Raw genomic sequence first — 13,293 nt, 5'->3', positions numbered from 1 at the left:
GGAGGCAGCTTATGGTAAAGAAATTAACGTTAAATTCTCCGGCAACAACTCTGGTGAACATTCTTGCAGTCAGCTTGCCACACTCCCTCAAAACATGAAACATCTGTGGCATTGTGTTGTGTGACAAAACTGCACATTTTAGAATGGCCATTTATTGTCCCCAGCACAAGGTGCACCTGTGTAATGTTCATGTTCACACACACACAGTGACTAGCTGATTACAATCTATCAGTGAGAACTATTGTTTAAGACAAATAAGCTTTTTGTGCGTCGAACATTTCTGGGATGTTTTATTTCAGCTCATGAAACATGGGACCAACACGTTACATGGTGCGTTTTATATTTTTTAATCAGTATAGTTTGTTTCCTCTGCAGTACCAGCAACACACACTCCTCTTCTTTATTCCTCTCTCCTGGTCCTCCTCTTTATTCCTCTCCTCTGTTCCTCCTCTCCTCTGTTCCTCCTCTTTATTCCTCTCCTATGTTCTTCCTCCCTCTGTTCCTCCTCTTTATTCCTCTCTCCTGTTCCTCCTCTTTATTCCTCTCTCCTGTTCCTCCTCTTTATTCCTCCTCCCTCTGTTCCTCCTCTCCTCTGTTCCTCCTCTCTTCTGTTCCTCCTCTCCTCCTCCTCTCTCTGTTCCTCTCCTCTGTTCCTCCTCTCCTCTGTTCCTCCTCTCCTCTGTTCCTCCTCTCTCTGTTCCTCCTCTCTCTGTTCCTCCTCTCTCTGTTCCTCCTCTCCTCTGTTCCTCCTCTCCCCTGTTCCTCCTCTCTCTGTTCCTCCTCTCCCCTGTTCCTCCTCTCCTCTGTTCCTCCTCTCCTCTGTTCCTCCTCTCCCCTGTTCCTCCTCTCTCTGTTCCTCCTCTCCCCTGTTCCTCCTCTCCCCTGTTCCTCCTCTCCCCTGTTCCTCCTCTCTCTGTTCCTCCTCTCTCTGTTCCTCCTCTCCTCTGTTCCTCCTCTCCTCTGTTCCTCCTCTCCTCTGTTCCTCTTCTCTGTTCCTCTCCCCTGTTCCTCCTCTCCTCTGTTCCTCCTCTCCCCTGTTCCTCCTCTCCTCTGTTCCTCTTCTCTGTTCCTCTCCTCTGTTCCTACTCTTCTCCTGTTCCTCCTCTCCTCTGTTCCTCCTCTCCCCTGTTCCTCCTCTCCTCTGTTCCTCCTCTCCCCTGTTCCTCCTCTCCTCTGTTCCTCTTCTCTGTTCCTCTCCTCTGTTCCTCCTCTTCTCCTGTTCCTCCTCTCCTCTGTTCCTCCTCTCCTCTGTTCCTCCTCTTCTCCTGTTCCTCCTCTCCTCTGTTCCTCCTCTCCTCTGTTCCTCCTCTCCTCTGTTCCTCCTCTCCCCTGTTCCTCCTCTCCTCTGTTCCTCCTCTCCTCTGTTCCTCCTCTCCTCTGTTCCTCCTCTCTGTTCCTCCTCTTCTCTGTTCTTCCTCTTCTCCTGTACCTCCTCTTCTCTGTTCTTCCTCTTCTCCTGTTCCTCCTCTCTCTGTTCCTCCTCTCTGTTCTTCCTCTTCTCCTGTTCCTCCTCTCCTCTGTTCCTCCTCTCCCATGTTCCTCCTCTTCTCTGTTCCTCCTCTCTGTTCCTCCTCTCCTCTGTTCCTCCTCTCCCCTGTTCCTCCCCTCTCTGTTCCTCCTCTCCCCTGTTCCTCCTCTTCTCTGTTCCTCCTCTCTCTGTTCCTCCTCTTCTCTGTTCCTCCTCTGTTCCTCCTCTCCTCTGTTCCTCCTCTTCTCTGTTCCTCCTCTCTCTGTTCCTCCTCTCCTCTGTTCCTCCTCTCCTCTGTTCCTCCTGTTCCTCCTCTCTGTTCCTCCTCTCTCTGTTCCTCCTCTCCTCTGTTCCTCCTCTCCTCTGTTCCTCCACTCCTCTGTTCCTCCTCTCCCCTGTTCCTCCTCTCCTCTGTTCCTCCTCTGTTCCTCCTCTCCTCTGTTCCTCCTCTGTTCCTCCTCTTCTCTGTTCTTCCTCTCCTCTGTTCCTCCTCTTCTCCTGTTCCTCCTCTTCTCTGTTCCTCCTCTCCTCTGTTCCTCCTCTCCTCTGTTCCTCCTCTTCTCTGTTCCTCCTCTCTCTGTTCCTCCTCTCCTCTGTTCCTCCTCTCTGTTCCTCCTCTCTCTGTTCCTCCTCTCCTCTGTTCCTCCTCTCCTCTGTTCCTCCTCTCCTCTGTTCCTCCTCTCCTCTGTTCCTCCTCTCCCCTGTTCCTCCTCTCCTCTGTTCCTCCTCTCCCCTGTTCCTCCTCTTCTCTGTTCCTCCTCTGTTCCTCCTCTTCTCTGTTCCTCCTCTCCTCTGTTCCTCCTCTGTTCCTCCTCTTCTCTGTTCCTCCTCTCCTCTGTTCCTCCTCTCCTCTGTTCCTCCTCTCCCCTGTTCCTCCTCTCCTCTGTTCCTCCTCTGTTCCTCCTCTCCTCCTCTTCTCTGTTCCTCCTCTTCTCTGTTCCTCCTCTCCTCTGTTCCTCCTCTCCTCTGTTCCTCCTCTCCCCTGTTCCTCCTCTCCTCTGTTCCTCCTCTGTTCCTCCTCTCCTCTGTTCCTCCTCTGTTCCTCCTCTTCTCTGTTCTTCCTCTCCTCTGTTCCTCCTCTCCTCTGTTCCTCTTCTCTGTTCCTCTCCTCTGTTCCCCCTCTCCTCTGTTCCTCCTCTCCTCTGTTCCTCCTCTCCTCTTTTCCTCCTCTCCTCTGTTCCTCCTCTCTGTTCCTCCTCTTCTCTGTTCCCCATCTCCTCTGTTCCTCCTCTCCTCTGTTCCTCCTCTCCTCTGTTCCTCCTCTCCCCTGTTCCTCCTCTCTGTTCCTCCTCTTCTCTGTTCCCCCTCTCCTCTGTTCCTCCTCTCCTCTGTTCCTCCTCTCTGTTCCTCCTCTTCTCTGTTCCCCCTCTCCTCTGTTCCTCCTCTCCCCTGTTCCTCTCCACGGATCAATTAAAGTGATTGATAGCCCAGTGAGTCCATTGACCTACTATCTATCGAACCAATTTCTACACACACACGCACGCACACACGCACCCACACACACACACACACACAAGCTGATTACAATCTATAAGTGAGAACTATCATTGTAGCAGGGTAGACATAATCAGAGATATCGATTGGATGATGGGAGTAGATTGTTTACGTCCCAGGAAGTTGATTCTGAGTTCTAAGTACTCATCTGTTCTGACATAGAATTATGGTTTGTGCAGTCTGTGTGCATCTGTGTGTCTGTGTATGTATTCTGTAGTCTGGCTCCATTGATATGTTAGCATTCCCTGGTCAGGAAAGGGCAACTTCTCCTTAGGAGGAAAGAAGAGGAATATATCAAAGGATCTGTCCTCCAGGCTCCCACTGGCCCTAGTCAACAACCAATCAAATCACTAGATGAATATGGAAAGAGTAAGATTTGTGTGACTCAGACCCAATAGGGTCCTGGTCTTTTGTCAGTTTTAATATGACCTTTTCAAATATCATTAAACCTCTGTGTCCACAGTACACACACAGATATCATTAAACCTCTGTGTCCACAGTACACACAAACATCATTAAACCTCTGTGTCCACAGTACACACACAAATATCATTAAACCTCTGTGTCCACAGTACACACACAAATATCATTAAACCTCTGTGTCCACAGTACACACAAACATCATTAAACCTCTGTGTCCACAGTACACACACAAACATCATTAAACCTCTGTGTCCACAGTACACACACAAACATCATTAAACCTCTGTGTCCACAGTACACACACAAATATCATTAAACCTCTGTGTCCACAGTACACACACAAACATCATTAAACCTCTGTGTCTTCAGTACACAGACAAATATCATTTGACATTGTGCGGACTAACAAAATGTCCCCAGTTGTTCACATTTTTGTTTGTTTACTATTCGTGTGGGGACTTCTGGTCCCCACAAGACTAGATAAACATGTCCACACACACCACTCTCTCTCACAATTATTTGGTCTGGGTGTTATATTCTCCTACCATATCTATTGTGTTATATTCTCCTACCATATCTATTGTGTTATATTCTCCTACATTATTTTAACATTTCTACAAACTTCAAATAGTTTTCTTTCCAATGGTACCAATTATATGCATATCCAGGCTTCAGGGCCTGAGCTACAGGCAGTTTACTTTGGGCACGTCATTCAGACAGGAAGTGGAGAAAAAAAGAGCCTAGCCCTAAGAAGTTAAACTAACATCAAATTGATCAGAAATACAGTGTAGACATTGTTAATGTTGTAAATGACTATTGTAGCTGGAAACAGCTGATTTTTAATGGTATATCTACATAGGCGTACAGAGGCCCATTATCAGCAACCATCACTCCTGTGTTCCAATGGCACGTTGTGTTAGCTAATCCAAGTTTATCATTTTAAAAGGCTAATTGATCATTTGAAAACCCTTTTGCAATTATGTTAGCACAGCTGCAAACTGTTGTACTGATTAAAGAAGCAATAAAACTGGCCTTATTTAGACTAGTTGAGTATCTGGAGCATCAGCATTTGTGGGTTCGATTACAGGCTCAAAATGCCAGAAACAAAGACCTTTCTTCTGAAACTCGTCAGTCTATTCTATGTTCTGAGAAATGAAGGCTATTCATGCGAGAAAATGCCAAGAAACTGAAGATCTCGTACAACGCTGTGTACTACTCCCTTCACAGAACAGCGCAAACTGTCTCTAACCAGAATAGAAAGAGGAGTGGGAGGCCCCGGTGCACAACTGAGCAAGAGGACAAGTACATTAGTGTCTAGTTTGAGAAACAGATGCCTCACAAGTCCTCAACTGGCAGCTTCATTAAATAGTACCTGCCAAACACCAGTCTCAACGTGAAGAGGCGACTCCGGGATGCTGGCCTTCTAGGCAGAGTTGCAAAGAAAAAGCCATATCTCAGACTGGCCAATAAAAATAAAAGATTAAGATGGGCAAATGAACACAGACACTGGACAGAGGAAGGTTGGGAAAAAAGTGTTATGGTGTTCGGATCACAAAGAACATTCGTGAGACGCAGAAAAAATGAAAAGATGCTGGAGGAGTGCTTGACGCCATCTGTTAAGCGTGGTGGAGTCAATGTGATGGTCTGGTGGTGCTTTGGTGGTGGTAAAGTGGTAGATTTGTACAGGGTAAAAGGGATCTTGAAGAAGGAAGGCTATCACTCCATTTTGCAACGCCATGCCATACCCTGTGGACGGCGCTTAATTGGAGCCAATTTCCTCCTACAACAGGACGATGACCCAAAGCACAGCTCCAAACGATGCAATAGCTATTTCGGGAAGAAGCAGTCAGCTGGTATTCTGTCTATAATGGAGTGGCCAGCACAGTGACCGGATCTCAACCCTATTGAGCTGTTGTGGGGGCAGCTTGACCGTATGGTACGTACGAAGTGCCCATCAAGCCAATCCAACTTGTGGGAGGTGCTTCAGGAAGCATGGGTGAAATCTAAACTCAGCAAAAAAATAAACGTCCTCTCACTGTCAACTGCGTTTATTTTCAGCAAACTTAACATGTGTAAATATTTGTATGAACATAAGATTCAACAACTGAGACATAAACTGAACAAGTTCCACAGACATGTGACTAACAGAAATTGAATAATGTGTCCCTGAACAAAGGGAGGTCAAAATCAAAAGTAACAGTCAGTATCTGGTGTGGCCACCAGCTGCATTAAGTACTGCAGTGCATCTCCTCCTCATGGACTGTACCAGATTTGCCAGTTCTTGCTGTGAGATGTTACCCCACTCTTTCACCAAGGCACCTGCAAGTTCCCGGACACTTCTGGGGGGAATGGCCCAAGCCCTCAAGACACTGACATTCCTGTCTTGCAGGAAATCACGGCATTGTCATGCTGGAGGGTCATGTCAGGATGGGCGTGCAGATAGGGTACCACATGAGGGAGGAGGATGTCTTCCCTGTAACACACAGCGTTGAGATTGACTGCAATGACAACAAGCTCAGTCCGATGATGCTGTGACACACCGCCCCAGACCATGATGGACCCTCCACCTCCAAATCAATCCCGCTCCAGAGTACAGACCTCGGTGTAACGCTCATTCCTTCGACGATAAACGCAAATCCGACCATCACCCCTGGTGAGACAAAACCGCGATTTGTCAGTGAAGATAACTTTTTGCCAGTCCTGTCTGGTCCAGCGACGGTGGGTTTGTGCCCATAGGCGACGTTGTTGCCGGTGATGTCTGGTGAGGACCTGCCTTACAACAGGCTACAAGCCTCAGTCCAGCCGCTCTCAGCCTATTGCGGACAGTCTGAGCACTGATGGAGGGATTGTGCGTTCCTGGTGTAAATCGGGCAGTTGTTGTTTTTGCCATCCTGTACCTGTCCCGCAGGTGTAATGTTCGAATGTACCGATTCTGTGCAGGTGTTGTTACACGTGGTCTGCCACTGCGAGGACGATCAGCTGTCCGTCTTGTCTCCCTGTAGCGCTGTCTTAGGCGTCTCACAGTACGGACATTGCAATTTATTGCCCTGCAGTCCTCATGCCTCCATGCAGCATGCCTAAGGCACGTTCACGCAGATGAACAGGGACCCTGGGCATCTTTCTTTTGGTGTTTTTCAGAGTCAGTAGAAAGGCCCCTTTACTGTCCTAAGTTTTCATAGCTGTGACCTTAATTGCCTACCGTCTGTAAGCTGTTAGTGTCTTAACGACCGTTCCACAGGTGCATGTTCTTTAATTGTTTATGGTTCATTGAACAAGCATGGGAAACAGTGTTTAACCCCTTTACAATGAAGATCTGTGAAGTTCTGTGAAGACAGGGTCCCTTTTTTTGCCGAGTCTAGAATGCCAAAGGTCTGCAAGGCTGTAATTGCTGCAAATGGAGGATTCTTTGACTAAAGCAAAGTTCGAAGGACACAATTATTATTTCAATTAAAAATCATTATTTATAACCTTGTCAACGTCTTGACTATATTTCCTATTCATTTTGCAACTCATTTCATGTATGTTTTCATGGAAAACAAGGACATTTCTAGGTGGCCCCAAACCTTTGAACGGTTGTGTGTGTGTGTGTGTGTGTGTGTGTGTGTGTGTGTGTGTGTGTGTGTGTGTGTGTGTGTGTGTGTGTGTGTGTGTGTGTGTGTGTGTGTGTGTGTGTGTGTGTGTGTCTGAGAGAGCAAGAGAGGTGTGTGTGTGTGTGTGTCTGAGAGAGCAAGAGAGATGTGTGTGTGTGTGTGTCTGAGAGAGCAAGAGAGATGTGTGTGTGTGTGTCTGAGTCTGAGAGAACAAGAGAGATGTAGCAGTACCGGTTTAAAAATAACAGACAGAACACACACCCAGTCAGCAAAGCACTCCCCTTGCTTCTCAACTATTCATGATGCCCAATCTGGTTCTAAGCAGGTTGCTGTTCCGATGAGGTTAGAGAGATGGGGAGGGGAGAAATGAGGGGGGAAAGAAGTGGGGGTAGGAGCGTGAAGTGAGTGTCTGTAAGGGGAGATGGGATAAAGAGAGGTCGGAGATATGGGGAGAGAGAAGGGGAGAAGAGTAAGAGTGGTTTTATGGAAGGAGTTGAAGGGAAAGAAGTGCTAAAGAGGAAGGACAGAGAGAGAACTGAGAAGTCTGGTAGAGGAGGAGAGAAGACAGAGAGAGAACTGAGAAGTCTGGTAGAGGAGGAGAGAGGACAGAGAGCCCTGAGAAGTCTGGAAGAGGAGGAGAGAGGACGGAGAGAGAACTGAGAAGTCTGGAAGAGGAGGAGAGAGGACGGAGAGAGAACTGAGGAGTCTGGAAGAGGAGGAGAGAGGACAGAGAGAGAACTGAGAAGTCTGGAAGAGGAGGAGAGAGGACAGAGAGAGAATTGAGAAGTTTGGAAGAGGAGGAGAGAGGACGGAGAGAGAACTGAGAAGTCTGGAAGAGGAGGAGAGAGGACGGAGAGAGAACTGAGAAGTCTGGAAGAGGAGAATGAGGGAACTGAGAAGTCTGGAAGAGGAGGAGAGAGGACAGAGAGAGAACTGAGAAGTCTGGAAGAGGAGGAGAGAGGAGAATGAGGGAACTGAGAAGTCTAGAAGGGGAGGAGAGAGGAGAAAGTGAGATGAAAGAGATCTAGGAGAGAGAAAGTGGAGGATGAGGAGGAGGCGTTAAAAGGAAAATATAACAAGCAGTCCCACTCAGCTGCCCAGGCACATCCTAATTAAAGTTGTTATAAAAATCTATCCACTGGGAAAGCACATATACACTTCAGACACTTAATTTTGACTAATGTTCTCTCACTCCATCTCCCTCTACCTCCAGCTCTGGCTCTTTCTACCGGTCACACTTTACATCACTCTCTAGTTGCTCCTCTCTGCCTCTTTCTACCGGTCACACTTTACATCACTCTCTAGTTGCTCCTCTCTGGCTCTTTCTACCGGTCACACTTTACATCACTCTCTAGTTGCTCCTCTCTGCCTCTTTCTACCGGTCACACTTTACATCACTCTCTAGTTGCTCCTCTCTGGCTCTTTCTACCGGTCACACTTTACATCACTCTCTAGTTGCTCCTCTCTGCCTCTTTCTACCGGTCACACTTTACATCACTCTCTAGTTGCTCCTCTCTGGCTCGAGGGACCAGGAGAAGTTGTTGTAAGCTGATTTCTAATAGACTACAGAGTAATAGATCACAGTCTGTCTGTAGTGTTCAGTGTGTGCTTTTCTGAAGCAGCAGCTTCTCAGAGGAAGTTAGCGGACGCCGCAAGGAGACGGTACTAATGCAATTTACTGCTGTTTCAGAATCAGTAGATTCAGCTCTTAAGTTCATCTGTTAGCAGCAGTGTGTGTGTGTGTCTCTTCTCTCTCTCCTTTCTCTCTTCTCATCTCTCATGGGTAAACACTGATAAAATGAACAAGGGAAGGAGGGAGGGATAGAAAAGGATAAACTAACTCTCTCAGAGGGTATCTGAAAGGCTCAGACGACAGATCCCATAATTATGTGTTTCCCACAGGACTCAAAAACAAAAACCCCAACAAGCGCAACGACCCCACAGTACATCAAGATATTACACATCAAACCAACTCTAAACTCCCAGAGAGAGAGAGAGAGAGAGAGAGAGAGAGAGATTTTCCTTTATTATTTCCCCCTACTCCACCACCCCTCTCCTAATTGGAGTAAACTAATGGACAACAACACTTCTACTTCCTGCTCATACAGACTATATACATTTTATGGACACAGTATATTTTACAATAGTTATCATTGTTTGTTTTTAGTCCCAACCTTCAGCTCCACTCAACCCCTCCCATCTATCTCTGAACACCATCCAGTTATGATTTCTATTTGCCATATACACTGCTCAAAAAAATATAGGGAACACTAAAATAACACATCCTAGATCTGAATGAATGAAATATTCTTATTAAATACTTTTTTCTTTACATAGTTGAATGTGCTGACAACAAAATCACACAAAAATTATCAATGGAAATCAAATGTATCAACCCATGGAGGTCTGGATTTGGAGTCACACTCAAAATTAAAGTGGAAAACCACACTACAGGCTGATCCAACTTTGATGTAATGTCCTTAAAACAAGTCAAAATGAGGCTCAGTAGTGTGTGTGGCCTCCACGTGCCTGTATGACCTCCCTACCATGCCTGGGCATGCTCCTGATGAGGTGGCGGATGGTCTCCTGAGGGATCTCCTCCCAGACCTGGACTAAAGCATCCGCCAACTCCTGGACAGTCTGTGGTGCAACGTGGCGTTGGTGGATGGAGCGAGACATGATGTCCCAGATGTGCTCAATTGGATTCAGGTCTGGGGAACGGGCATCAATGCCTTCCTCTTGCAGGAACTGCTGACACACTCCAGCCACATGAGGTCTAGCATTGTCTTGCATTAGGAGGAACCCAGGGCCAACCGCACCAGCATATGGTCTCACAAGGGGTCTGAGGATCTCATCTCGGTACCTAATGGCAGTCAGGCTACCTCTGGCGAGCACATGGAGGGCTGTGCGGCCCCCCAAAGAAATGCCACCCCACACCATGACTGACCCACCGCCAAACCGGTCATGCTGGAGGATGTTGCAGGCAGCAGAACGTTCTCCACGGCGTCTCCAGACTCTGTCACGTCTGTTACGTGCTCAGTGTGAACCTGCTTTAATATGTGAAGTGCACAGGGCGCCAGTGGCGAATTTGCCAATCTTGGTGTTTTCTGGCAAATGCCAAACGTCCTGCATGGTGTTGGGCTGTAAGCACAACCCCCACCTGTGGACGTCGGGCCCTCATACCACCCTCATGGAGTCTGTTTCTGACCGTTTGAGCAGACACATGCACATTTGTGGCCTGCTGGAGGTCATTTTGCAGGGCTCTGGCAGTGCTCCTCCTGCTCAAAGGCGGAGGTAGCGGTCCTGCTGCTGGGTTGTTGCCCTCCTACGGCCTCCTCCACGTCTCCTGATGTACTGGCCTGTCTCCTGGTAGCGCCTCCATGCTCTGGACACTACGCTGACAGACACAGCAAACCTTCTTGCCACAGCTCACATTGATGTGCCATCCTGGATGAGCTGCACTACCTGAGCCACTTGTGTGGGTTGTAGACTCCGTCTCATGCTACCACTAGAGTGAAAGCACCGCCAGCATTCAAAAGTGACCAAAACATCAGCCAGGAAGCATAGGAACTGAGAAGTGGTCTGTGGTCACCACCTGCAGAACCACTCCTTTATTGGGGGTGTCTTGCTAATTGCCTATAATTTCCACCTGTTGTCTATTCCATTTGCACAACAGCATGTGGAATTTATTGTCAATCAGTGTTGCTTCCTAAGTGGACAGTTTGATTTGGCAGAAGTGTGATTGACTTGGAGTTACATTGTGTTGTTTAAGTGTTCCCTTTATTTTTTTGAGCAGTGTATATTTCAACTGAGCTGTGATGTTTCACGAAAGTTCTGAACCTTTCTACTCTCATAGCTTCTAAAGATTGTAAATGAAAAATAAAACGTTTTTGCTAAGAGTATTATTATATTATTGATCGATTGAATATGACTTTTCAAATCAAGATGAACAGTGTTACAGACAGAAAGAGAGAGAGAGAGAAAAAGAGGTATAACGAGTTCTCGCACCGCATTTCTCAGCCGGAGAATTCAGGCTCAATTGACTCTGTGGGTACGTCCTAAGTGGTACCCTATTTCCCATAGAGCTCTGGTCTAAAGTAGTGCACTAGATAGGGGATAGGGTCCCATAGAGCTCTGGTCAAAAGTAGTGCACTAGATAGGAGATAGGGTCCCATAGAGCTCTGGTCTAAAGTAGTGCACTAGATAGGGGATAGGGTCCCATAGAGCTCTGGACTAAAGTAGTGCACTAGATAGGGGATAGGGTCCCATAGAGCTCTGGTCTAAAGTAGTGCACTAGATAGGGGATAGGGTCCCATAGAGCTCTGGTTTAAAGTAGTGCACTAGATAGGGGATAGGGTCCCATAGAGCTCTGGTCAAAAGTAGTACAGTAGATAGGGAATAGGGTCCCATAGAGCTCTGGTCAAAAGTAGTACAGTAGATAGGGAATAGGGTCCCATAGAGCTCTGGACTAAAGTAGTGCACTAGATAGGGGATAGGGTCCCATAGAGCTCTGATCAAAAGTAGTGCACTATGTAGGGAATAGGGTTCCATAGACCTCTGGTCTAAAGTAGTGCAAGATGTAGGGAATAGGGTCCCATAGAGCTCTGAACTAAAGTAGTGCACTAGATAGGGAATAGGGTCCCATAGAGCTCTGGACTAAAGTAGTGCACTAGATAGGGAATAGGGTCCCATAGAGCTCTGGACTAAAGTAGTGCACTAGATAGGGAATAGGGTCCCATAGAGCTCTGGACTAAAGTAGTGCACTATGTAGGGAATAGGGTTCCATAGACCTCTGGTCTAAAGTAGTGCAAGATGTAGGGAATAGGGTCCCATAGAGCTCTGAACTAAAGTAGTGCACTAGATAGGGAATAGGGTCCCATAGAGCTCTGGACTAAAGTAGTGCACTAGATAGGGAATAGGGTCCCATAGAGCTCTGGACTAAAGTAGTGCACTAGATAGGGAATAGGGTCCCATAGAGCTCTGGACTAAAGTAGTGCACTATGTAGGGAATAGGGTTCCATAGACCTCTGGTCTAAAGTAGTGCACTAGATAGGGAATAGGGTCCCATAGAGCTCTGGACTAAAGTAGTGCACTAGATAGGGAATAGGGTCCCATAGAGCTCTGGTCTAAAGTAGTGCACTAGATAGGGAATAGGGTGCCATTTGAGATGCTGTCTAACTCAGAACATGTCGGGGGAAGACTAGAAGCAACTGTATCTGGCGCGTCTCCACCAGGTGTTCTCACCATCTGGGTTTATAACACACACACACCTTGAGGCGCTCTAAGCCACACACACACACACGCACGAACGCACGAACGCACGAACGCACTCACACACGCACACGCACACGCACACCTTGAGGCGCTCTAAGCCACACGCACACACACACACACACACACACACACACACACACACACACACACACACACACCTTGAGGCACACACACACACACACACACACACACACACACACACACACACACACACACACACACACACACACACACACACACACACACACACACACACACACACACACACACACACACACACACACCTTGAGGCGCTTTAACCCCCTCCACACACACACATTATTGATGGTTGAACTGCAACGTGATCATCAGGGGTTTTTGGGACCATTACTGCAAGATGTGTCTGTGAGCATCTGTATGTCTGAGTGTATATATTAACACAGGTAGCTGTGCTGCAGAGCAAATGTTTTCTATCCTTTTCCCCCCTACTGAGGCTGCTGGGGCACAATGTGACTGTGCAATTTATTCTTGGTACTTTTTACTCTTTTTTTTCTCCCCAATTTCGTGATCTCCAAATTGGTAGTTACAGTCTTGTCCCATCACTGCAACTCCCGTACGGACTCGGGAGAGGTGAAGGTCGAGAGCCGTGCGTCCACCGAAACACGACCCTGCCAAGCCGCACCGTTTCTTGACACACTGCTCGTTTAACCTGGAAGCCAGTCGCACCAATGTGTCGGAGGAAACACCGTCCAACTGGCGAATGAAGTCAGCGTGCATGCGCCCGGCCAGCTGACATGATTAAAGACATCCCCGCTGGCCAAAATCTCCCCAAACCTGGACGACGCTGGGCCAATTGTGCGGCGATTCATGGGTCTCCCAGTCACGGCCGGCTGCGACACAGCCTGGTCTCGAACCTGGATCTGTAGTGATGCTGCTGTGATTCAGTACGTTAGAACGCTGCGCCATTCGGGAGGCCTGTGCGTGTCCCATACTGAGCCTGACTAGAAACATCAACCAGTTGAATACTAAACCTATTCCCTGATCAACCAGTTGAATACTAAACCT

The sequence above is a fragment of the Salvelinus alpinus genome, chromosome 31, assembly GCF_045679555.1.
Source record: "Salvelinus alpinus chromosome 31, SLU_Salpinus.1, whole genome shotgun sequence".
Classification (NCBI taxonomy): Eukaryota; Metazoa; Chordata; class Actinopteri; order Salmoniformes; family Salmonidae; genus Salvelinus; species Salvelinus alpinus.
Note: the sequence above shows the minus strand (reverse complement) of the source record.